Source organism: Schistocerca americana, chromosome 3 (assembly GCF_021461395.2).
Source record: "Schistocerca americana isolate TAMUIC-IGC-003095 chromosome 3, iqSchAmer2.1, whole genome shotgun sequence".
NCBI lineage: Eukaryota > Metazoa > Arthropoda > Insecta > Orthoptera > Acrididae > Schistocerca > Schistocerca americana.
In genome coordinates, this window is record NC_060121.1 from 986,852,332 (window position 1) to 986,862,849 (window position 10,518).

The 10,518-nt window shown below is 47.5% G+C and overlaps 1 non-coding gene across 1 annotated transcript; it reads left to right on the forward strand.

Annotated features, from left to right (window-relative positions):
* Nucleotides 1-8,836: 8,836 nt before the first annotated feature.
* Trnas-gga lies at nt 8,837-8,920 on the forward strand. The gene is given in 2 exon segments: nt 8,837-8,876; nt 8,886-8,920. It is a non-coding gene; the product is annotated as a tRNA-Ser (tRNA).
* Nucleotides 8,921-10,518: the final 1,598 nt, after the last annotated feature.

The window sequence follows — 10,518 nt, forward strand, 5'->3', positions numbered from 1 at the left end:
GCTCAGAGCCATCTGAACCATTTTGAGCCATCTACTCATACGGCACTGGTCTCGGCCGTTAAGTGAAGGCCGTCGACCACTGAACTCTGCACACTGTGCCTCTCGGAATATTGAATTCCTTAATGATTTCCGAAGTGTCCCACGCAACTAGCTGCATCTGCCATGGTCGGCCGCGGTAGCCGTGCGGTTCTAGGCGCTTCAGTCCGGAACCGCGCGACTGCTACGGTCGCAAGTTCGAATCCTGCCTCGGGTATGGATGTGTGTGATGTCCTTAGGCTAGTCAGGTTTAAGTAGTTCTAAGTTCTAGGGGACTGATGACCTCAGATGTTAAGTCCCATAGCGCTCAGAGCCATTTGAACCATTTTCTTCCGTGCTAGAGTAATTATGGTGCACGTGTACGTGGAGACAGTGTTTGCGTAGCAGTGGCTTACATAGTGTAATTGAGGCGGAATGAAGGGAACCAGCCCGCATTCGCCGAGGTAGGTGGAAAACCGCCTTAAAAACCAACCACAGGCTGGTCGGCACGCCAGATCTCGACACTAATCCGCCGGGGGGGGAGTCGTGCCGGGGACCGGCACGCCTTCCCGCCCGGAAGGCAGTGCGTTAGACCGAACGGCTAACAGGGCGAGCTTATTTCCGACGTTAGTCGAGTCCATTGTTCAAATGGTTCTGAGCACTATGGGACTTAACTTCTAAGGTCACCAGTCCCCTAGAACTTAGAACTACTTAAACCTAACTAACCTAAGGACATCACACACATCCATGCCCGAGGCAGGATTCGAACCTGCGACCGTAGCGGTCGAGTCCGTGCCACGCAGTGTTGCGGCACTTCTGCGCGCTCGCGGTGACCCTACACTGTATAGTCAATGTACCAAGTTCTTAGGCTCTTTAGTGTATATCAACAACAAATTCCATGAGCCGAATGGAGAGTGTGAATGTGTGCTACCCGGACACAGATCTAAAAAAATACGTTATAACGTGTGCGAAGAGAACGAAAACTGTAACTGATTGTAGCAAAGATTAAAAGTGGTAAAACTTGTACCGTAATGCTGGTCCTGACTGCACTTTTCGCATTAATAATAACGTGATTTAGACATTTCTTATGTTGCTTTTTTTGTGATCGTCTGGCAGTTGACATGGCACCGAAAGAGCACAAACTTTCAATAGCCTAGAGACTCATGGACGATTACGACTAGTGAGCAGTGGACCATCGATTCTGGCACGACGACCATCACGAATCATTTTCTCAGCTTTCTCGATATGCCTGTTTGTTTCGACGGATAGGTCACCGAACGCTGTTCGTGGCAGTCAGATATGCTGAAACGGCAAAGTAGTTCCCGCTCCACAGGCAGTAGGTCTCGCTGCTCGCTCGCACCGGGAAATACTGTAGAAACAGAGGCGGTTCCGCAGCCAATTTTATTGCACGACGCGGCCGGCCGCGGGTGCAACAGAACCCATGTGGACGGGTGGAAAGATATGTGTCAGGCTTCATAATACGTATTTATATGTGTCGTGTATTATGCACTTCTTGTACGTGGATGTGAATCTGCACATGAACTTTCCTAATCCTCCTCACACCTTTCCGTAAAGCGTGGCCAAATCTTTGTTGGGAAGTAGTTCTGTAGTATAGTAATGCCAACATTACTCCTGGCTAGGGGATCAGAGAGACAGCACAGGCAGGTAATAGTCAAAGACGTTCCAGTGTCACAAGATTTGGTGTGGAGAGGTTGATCACGGCCAAGTGGTTCGACCACCCCCTCCACCGGGGCCCAGGAAGACCTCCGGGTGCCCGCCATATTCTGGGAGTGTTACAGAAGGCGGGTAAGTGAGCAGACGTGCCCTCAGTGCGTCTGTCTCAATGTTCACGCGTGGAAGAGAGGTATTTGAATATTTGCACTAATTCTTTTATTTCCAGCTTCGGATTGTGTAAGGAAATGAATGTTCTCGTTTAATTTCGGAAATTTGACCCCTGTGTTAATGTATCTGGTCCCCAGTTTGCCCGTTATCCTCCTCACATAGTGAATGTCCCATGTAAAATATTGGGAGACTTTGGTGGTATACATTTGTCCAACGCAATTCCGTCTTGCCCGTAGAAATGTGCGTGCAGATTATTATATAATATAACCGAGCTATAGGTTGTAAAATTGTAATATGTGTAAACTGGGACAATTGCTCCAATCGCTGTAAAGTCGAGTGGTAATGTTTAAATAAATAGGTAATCAATTGTCATCAATCTTTAACATACCCTAAAAATCACCTAGGAGTCAAGTTAAAGGAATTCATTTAAAATAAAAGCTACAGAATGCAGGGACCCACACATCAGCGTGTGAGCCCTCCAGCCCCTTGCCTAGTATCGTACAGAAAGGGCACGCTTTCTAGGTAGCGCTCTCAAGCTGCCCTCCTCAGTTATGTTGCGCAATTTTCATTCAGGGCTTGACGACATCAACTTCCATCTGGCGTCCCTAGGCAAGGAGGTTTGACGGTATGTAACGCCGGAAATGCATGTCCTCCTATTTCCATCTGCTGCACTATAATTTTTTTTTCCTTATTTTGTTACCTGAAGATATGTCATTTCTGTGTCTTTATATATTGTAATTGTTTTACTATTTGTATATATATACACTCCTGGAAATTGAAATAAGAACACCGTGAATTCATTGTCCCAGGAAGGGGAAACTTTATTGACACATTCCTGGGGTCGGATACATCACATGATCACACTGACAGAACCACAGGCACATAGACACAGGCAACAGAGCATGCACAATGTCGGCACTAGTACAGTGTATATCCACCTTTCGCAGCAATGCAGGCTGCTATTCTCCCATGGAGACGATCGTAGAGATGCTGAATGTAGTCCTGTGGAACGGCTTGCCATGCCATTTCCACCTGGCGCCTCAGTTGGACCAGCGTTCGTGCTGGACGTGCAGACCGCGTGAGACGACGCTTCATCCAGTCCCAAACATGCTCAATGGGGGACAGATCCGGAGATCTTGCTGGCCAGGGTGGTTGACTTACACCTTCTAGAGCACGTTGGGTGGCACGGGATACATGCGGACGTGCATTGTCCTGTTGGAACAGCAAGTTCCCTTGCCGGTCTAGGAATGGTAGAACGATGGGTTCGATGACGGTTTGGATGTACCGTGCACTATTCAGTGTCCCCTCGACGATCACCAGTGGTGTACGGCCAGTGTAGGAGATCGCTCCCCACACCATGATGCCGGGTGTTGGCCCTGTGTGCCTCGGTCGTATGCAGTCCTGATTGTGCCGCTCACCTGCACGGCGCCAAACACGCATACGACCATCATTGGCACCAAGGCAGAAGCGACTCTCATCGCTGAAGACGACACGTCTCCATTCGTCCTTCCATTCACACCTGTCGTGACACCACTGGAGGCGGGCTGCACGATGTTGGGGCGTGAGCGGAAGACGGCCTAACGGTGTGCGGGACCGTATCCCAGCTTCATGGAAACGGTTGCGAATGGTCCACGCCGATACTCCAGGAGCAACAGTGTCCCTAATTTGCTGGGAAGTGGCGGTGCGGTCCCCTACGGCACTGCGTAGGATCCTACGGTCTTGGCGTGCATCCGTGCGTCGCTGCGGTCCGGTCCCAGGTCGACGGGCACGTGCACCTTCCGCCGACCACTGGCGACAACATCGATGTACTGTGGAGACCTCACGCCCCACGTGTTGAGCAATTCGGCGGTACGTCCACCCGGCCACCCGCATGCCCACTATACGCCCTCGCTCAAAGTCCGTCAACTGCACATACGGTTCACGTCCACGCTGTCGCGGCATGCTACCAGTGTTAAAGACTGCGATGGAGCTCCGTATGCCACGGCAAACTGGCTGACACTGACGGCGGCGGTGCACAAATGCTGCGCAGCTAGCGCCATTCGACGGCCAACACCGCGGTTCCTGGTGTGTCCGCTGTGCCGTGCGTGTGATCATTGCTTGTACAGCCCTCTCGCAGTGTCCGGAGCAAGTATGGTGGGTCTGACACACCGGCGTCAATGTGTTCTTTTTTCCATTTCCAGGAGTGTATTTATGCATTTATATCGATGTATAATTGGTTTGTTTTGTGAATATTATTTGTATTTATACGCTGGGTCTGGCCTAGGGAAAACTATGCTATCAAACGAATACATCGATAGATCGTGTGGAGAACCAAAGTGTTTAGGATCTTTGGTAGGGTTAACTCTGCCGCGTGGAGCGCGGGCAGAGGGGGTCTGGCTGGAGTAGTGCAGTGGAGCAGGTGTGCTGTGTGACGCTCCCGCGAGTTGTCGCGCTTTCGGGGTTTGGCAGGATCTAATTGCTATGATAGTTTCCGACACGGTGTCGCGGACGGGAAGCATTAGCTGGCGCACATCAAGAGCCCGTTTCGCCTGGTGACCGTGTCGAGAAGAAGGCGCGCCAACATCCAGCTTCTGCAACAGCGACGGCCGACAATGAGTGACTGTCGCCACCTCCTCGATCGACGGCTTCAAACCTTGAATCAGCCAACAAGGAAGACTGGAAGCACGTAAAGTTTTAGAACTGTATGGGAGACCTCAGCTTTTCAAACTGTTCAAATCACAAAATTGCAGCAACGTAGCATGAACCTTTGTTGCTCATTGTCCCAATTGCATTACCAAGCAGGGTCCCTTCCTTTTCCGGAATGAACCCGAGTGTCGTTGAAATGCAAACGCCAGCATTTAAAAAATATTATTCTATTTCACTGCTTTAATTTCAAAGTTCAGTATAGTATTCATAGCTGGCTACAATATTTAGATTACACAAGCACAAATTATGAGTGCGAGTTTTGTTACCATATTTTAGCTTACCTGTGACTACAGCTCAGCTTGGTACGTACTTAATTTTACCATTGTTAATTGTTCAGAATCATTTAATTCAAGTTCAAAGTTAAATCTCTTATTTCTAAATTGCGTAGATTCAAGTAGCTTTTGAAATGATTGTTGAGGTAGTCCAAGACTAACCCTATTTTACTGAATTTCGATGTGCTTCAGAAAGAAAGCTCACTACTAACTTCAGTCACTAAATTAACTTTCGATTTTCCGGTTTTATTAATTCTTTTGCTAAATTAAGTCAGAGTGTAGCGAAATTTATTATTTCTGACAAACTTTCAGTTTTCACGCTACACGTGTCAACCTTCAGTTGCCACGCTTCTAGTGCTAATTATGTGTGTAATAACCTTTCGTTTTTCAGTTACTATAGTAATTGTCCTTAGGACTGGCGACCGTAATTTCCCCCAAATGTCAAATATCTAATTACCGCTAGTTAATTGTTAACGTAACGGGCGCACATTTACTTTCTTTATTAACTTTACTCGTTTTCAAAATTAATTTCGACCAGTTTCATTTGCATTTTTCCTTTCATTTTGATGTAACCCTTTCCTCCCTCTTTACCGACAGATAAACTTCGGTAGCGATTGCTTTTCCCAAATTTCCATTAGGTACACGCGGTTTAAGTTTTCACTGCCAAAAAAATGGCTCTGAGCACTATGGGACTTAACATCTGAGGTCATGAGTCCCCTATTACTTAGAACTACTTAAACCTAACTAACCTAAGGACATCACACACATCCATGCCCGAGGCAGGATTCGAACCTGCGACCGTAGCGGCCGCGCGGTTCCAGATTGAAGCGCCTTTAACCGCGTGGCCACACTGGCCGGCTTTTCACTGTCATTAAGGTCGATAAGTGAGGGGGAGGTTACAGGTAATCTTTCAATGCGTCCACTTTCAAAGCGGTTTATTCACCAGCAAACGTTTTTTGTTCGCTAGGACGGCTGTCAGCACGCTGCAGCTGCATTTTGTGGATGATCTCCACGGTTTTAGAACTTTCAGAGTAGGAAAAACGTATTACTCCATTTGTTTCTTCCTTGGTGCACACGGATAGCTGCGCACCGGTAGTAACGTACTCTGAAATCAATATGGGGGGACTTGTTTGGGGAAGGAGACCAGACAGCGATGTCATCGGTCTCATCGAATTAGGGAAGGAAGTCGGCCGTGCCCTTTCAGAGGAACCATCCCGGCATTTGCCTGGAGTGATTTAGAGAAATCACGGAAAAGTAATAAAATGACCTCTAGCATGGAAGGTGGGCGTTTCCAGACACATGTCCACGTAACATATTTTCTTTCTTTGTGTGTGAGCAATGTTTCCTGAAAGTTTGGCCGTGCCTTTTTGTAACACCCTGTATAAAGGACCTTGTGGATAACATCGGAAGATCACTGAGGCTTTTTGCGGATGATGCTGTGGTATATCGAGAGGTTGTAACAATGGAAAATTGTGCTGAAATGCAGGAGGATCTGCAACGAATTGACGCATGATGCAGGGAATGGCAATTGAATCTAAATGTAGACAAGTGTAATGTGCTAGGAATACAAAGAAAGAAAGATCCTTTATCATTTAGCTATAATATAGCAGGTCAGCAACTGGAAGCAGTTAACTCCATAAATTATCTGGGAGTAGGCATTAGGAGTGATTTAAAATGGAGTGACCATATAAAATTAATCGTCGGTAACGTAGATGCCATACTGAGATTCATTGGAAGAACCTTGAGGAAATGCAATCCGAAAACAAAGGAAGTAGGTTACAGTACGCTTGTTCGCCCACTGCTTGAATACTGCTCAGCAGTGTGGGATCCGTACCAGATAGGGTTGATAGAAGGGATAGAGAAGATCCAATGGAGAGCAGAGCGCTTCGGTACAGGATCATTTAGTAATCGCGAAAGCGTTACGGAAATGACAGATAAACTCCAGTGGAAGACTCTACAGGAGAGACGCTCAGTAGCTCGGTACGGGCTTTTCTTGAAGTTTCGAGAACATACCTTCACCGAGGAGTGGAGCAGTATATTGCTCCCTCCTACGTATATCTCGCGAAGAGACCATGAGGATAAAATGAGAGAGATTAGAGCCCACACAGAAGCATACCGACAATCCTTCTTTCCTCGAACAATACGAGACTGGAATAGAAGGGAGAACCGATAGAAGTACTCGAAGTACCCTCCGCCGCACACCGTCAGGTGGATTCCGGAGTATTGATGTAGATGTAGATGTAGATGAAAACCTAAATCAGGATGGCCGGACGCGGGATTGAATCGTCGTCCTCCCGAATGCGAGTCCAGTGTCTAACCATTGCGCCACCTCGCTCGGTAATCAATACGAAAAGGGCTAGTTATTTAACCGATAGAGTTAAATTACAAAAAAAACTGTGAGGCTAATGCATTTTATTGCTGAGTCAGAGTTGTCAACCTATGGAGAAGAAAAATTGCCTTTACTTATTGACGTGGCCCGGTACTTCCTGTCAGCTACGCCTCCTCACGGTCAAAACGCTGGAGAGAATGTGAGAGGCGGGCGCTGCGGGCTGGACAGGCCGCGGCGAAGGGCCGTGTGTGAAAGCAGCAGGGGTGTGATGGGCGGGATGGGACGCGATGGGATGGGATGCGTTACGCACCGCCAGCGGCTGCGGCTGCGCTGACCGGAAGGGCGACAGCCCGGCTGTGCTTCCCGTTACTATTGTTCCGAGGCCGAGGGAAAGCCAGTGCTAGCCGTAATGAATCCCTGCAAATGAGGCCGCTGCCGACGGAACTTAATGTATTATGCAGTCCATTCGAGTCTGCTGTTCGACAGATAGACAGAAGCCCCTCTCTTCCCCCACCCCACACCCAACCTCACGTGACATACAGCGAACTTTGGATGAAGGTAAACAGGCAGATTCCATATTCCCAGAATGAGATTTTCACTCTGCAGCGGATTGTGCCCTGATATGAAACTTCCTGGCAGATTAAAACTGCGTACCGGACCGAGAGTCGAACTCGGGACCTTTGCCGTTCGCAGGCAAGTGCTCTACTAACTTAGCTACCCGAGCACGACTCATGATCCGTCCTCACAGCTTCAATTCTGCCAGTACCTCGTCTCCTACCTCCCAAATTTCACAGAAGCTCTCCTGCAAATCCGGCCAGGGTGGCCGAGCGGTTCTAGGCGCTACATTCTGGAACCGCGCGATCGCTACGGTCGCAGGTTCGAATCCTGCCTCGGGCATGGATGTGTGTAATGTCCTTAGGTTTGTTAGGTTTAAGTAGTTCTAAGTTACAGGGGACTTATGACCACAGCAGTTGAGTCCCATAGTGCTCAGAGCCATTTGAACCATTTTCTCCTGCAAATCTCGCAGAACTAGCAGGATATTACGGAGACATGCCTTAGCCACAGCCTGGAGGATGTTTCCAGGATGACATTTTCACTCTGCAGCGGAGTGTGCGCTGATGTGAAACTTCCTGGCAGATTAAAACTGTGTGCCGGGCCGAGACTCGAACTCGAGACAGATTCCAAATTTCTAGATTTCCGGATAGTCTTTGACACGGTATCTCACTGCAGACTGTTCATGAAGATACGAGCGTATCGGATAGGCTCCAAGGTGCGCAAGTGGCTGGAAGACTTGTTGAGTAATAGAACCTAGTATGTTCTGATCGACGGCATCACACGGATAAATCGGCCGTAGCGGAACATGTTTACCAGGAAGGTGATCATGAAATAAAATTCAGCGAGACGAGCGTCATATCAAAAACCTCGCATTATTATGCACGCACGTGTAGAGAGGCTATCGAGATTGATAAACACCGTAATAATTTTAACAGGAAAGACGAGGGTGTTAAACTGGACAAAATTTGGATGTCAGCGTTGCACCGCAAGCCTGACGGTCGATTACTTTCAATCGAGAATGTTGGCATTACCAGAGACAATCTCATGGCCGACGTCACGTGATCGACAGTGGCGCCCTCTGTACTGCCTGTATAATCAGCGCCTCCTCGAGTTATCTTCGCAGTTCGCCGCTGTGGCGGCCTGGGTGGCCGAGCGGTTCTAGGCGCGACAGTCTGGAACCGCGCGACCGCTGCGGTCGCAGGTTCGAATCCTGCCTCAGGCATGGGTGTTTGTGATGTCCTTAGGTTAGTTAGGTTTAAGTAGTTCTAAGTTCTAGGGAACTGATGACCACAGCAGTTAAGTCCCATAGTGCTCAGAGCCATTTGAACCAAGTTCGCCGCTGTACGTCAGATGGTACTGTAAGCCTCTTAATGTAATTGTGTTCGGCTACAAATCACAGATGAATCGCAATACACGGCTGTGGTCTGAGTTGCACATCCATCCAAACTGTTCAATGTACGTGACAGCCATGTCACTGTCAGTTACGTAAGATCATCCACAACGGCAAATGGGAAAAATCGGTTTTATATTGTCCTGGGGGCCAAAAACCGAATAAAAAGCAAAATGGCGCCGGTTTCTAATTGTCATGAGACTAGTGCAAGACGTGTTCAGTACGCTGTCCATCGTTTCCTGCCACAAGTTGAAATCCGAGAAATAGAATGTTCCACAAGAAACCAGAGTGTCTAGGCCTCTAGGGCGTCACGTGCAGAATCCACTGCGCCATGGCGTGCCTTCAATTCGCCTACGTTCGTAATTGGAGCACTAAACCCAACATTTTTCAGATAACCCTAAAACCAGAAGTCACGCGGATTTAGATCGGGTGAAATGAACTGCCAGGCTGAAGGGAAATGACGGATGATAATTATAGAATTTCCGGAATGTCTCAGCGGCAGCCGCTTAACTGGCTGTGCAATATGTGGAGGAGGGCCATCTCCCACAAAAATGATCCTAACCACACATCCACGCTGTTGAAGGGTTGGAATGACGCTGGTGCGCTGGAGACTCTCATAGCGTTTACCTATGACTGCATACTTAACAAGACCCGCAGGACTCATCTCCTCGAAAAAATATGGTCCTACGATTAGCGATGCCGTCAACCCGCACCATATAGGCCTCTTTGTAGAGTAAAGTGGTACAGCTGAGGTGCTTGCCGATTTTCCGTTGGCCATGTTCTGAAATTCTGCGTTTTGGCATGTCCTTGGTAAAATTCTCGTTATTTTTTTATGAGTAGATAAAATCTGACCTCATTCCGAGCAGCTGGTCTCTTTCTACAGCCTTTTGAAAACCTGTAACTTTAATTGTGGACATACAGTAAGCATAAAAACATTGAGACACATAGATTTCGCAGGGATCCCGTTTTGAAGCTTGTGCGGCAGAAGTAGATTTTCATGGCAATTCAGAAATAACAGTGACGATATAAAGTGCTCCATGTGGAAGTTTTGAGTTATGTATGAAGAAAGTTGATGCATTATTAAACTTCATGAGTTGTAAGTAGAATGAGAGAAAATTAAGTGCTGATTTTAATTCAGAATCCTCATAGTCTCCTTATTCCGTTGCCGTTTCATAAACTTCTTGACTTCCAAGCAAAATGAGATAAAATTAGTTGCAGATTTCAATTCAAAATTCTCAGAGAATGCTTATTCCATCGCTATTTCAAGTACTCTACCTACACTCATACAATTTGCAACAAGAATTATGCGAACCAACAACACTGATACTGACAATATTTTTATAGCTGCATAGAGACTACCAAGTCCAAGTGTAATTCCCATACTCAATGGACACTAAGACCATGGTGGTAACTGTTGACATTCAAGAAAT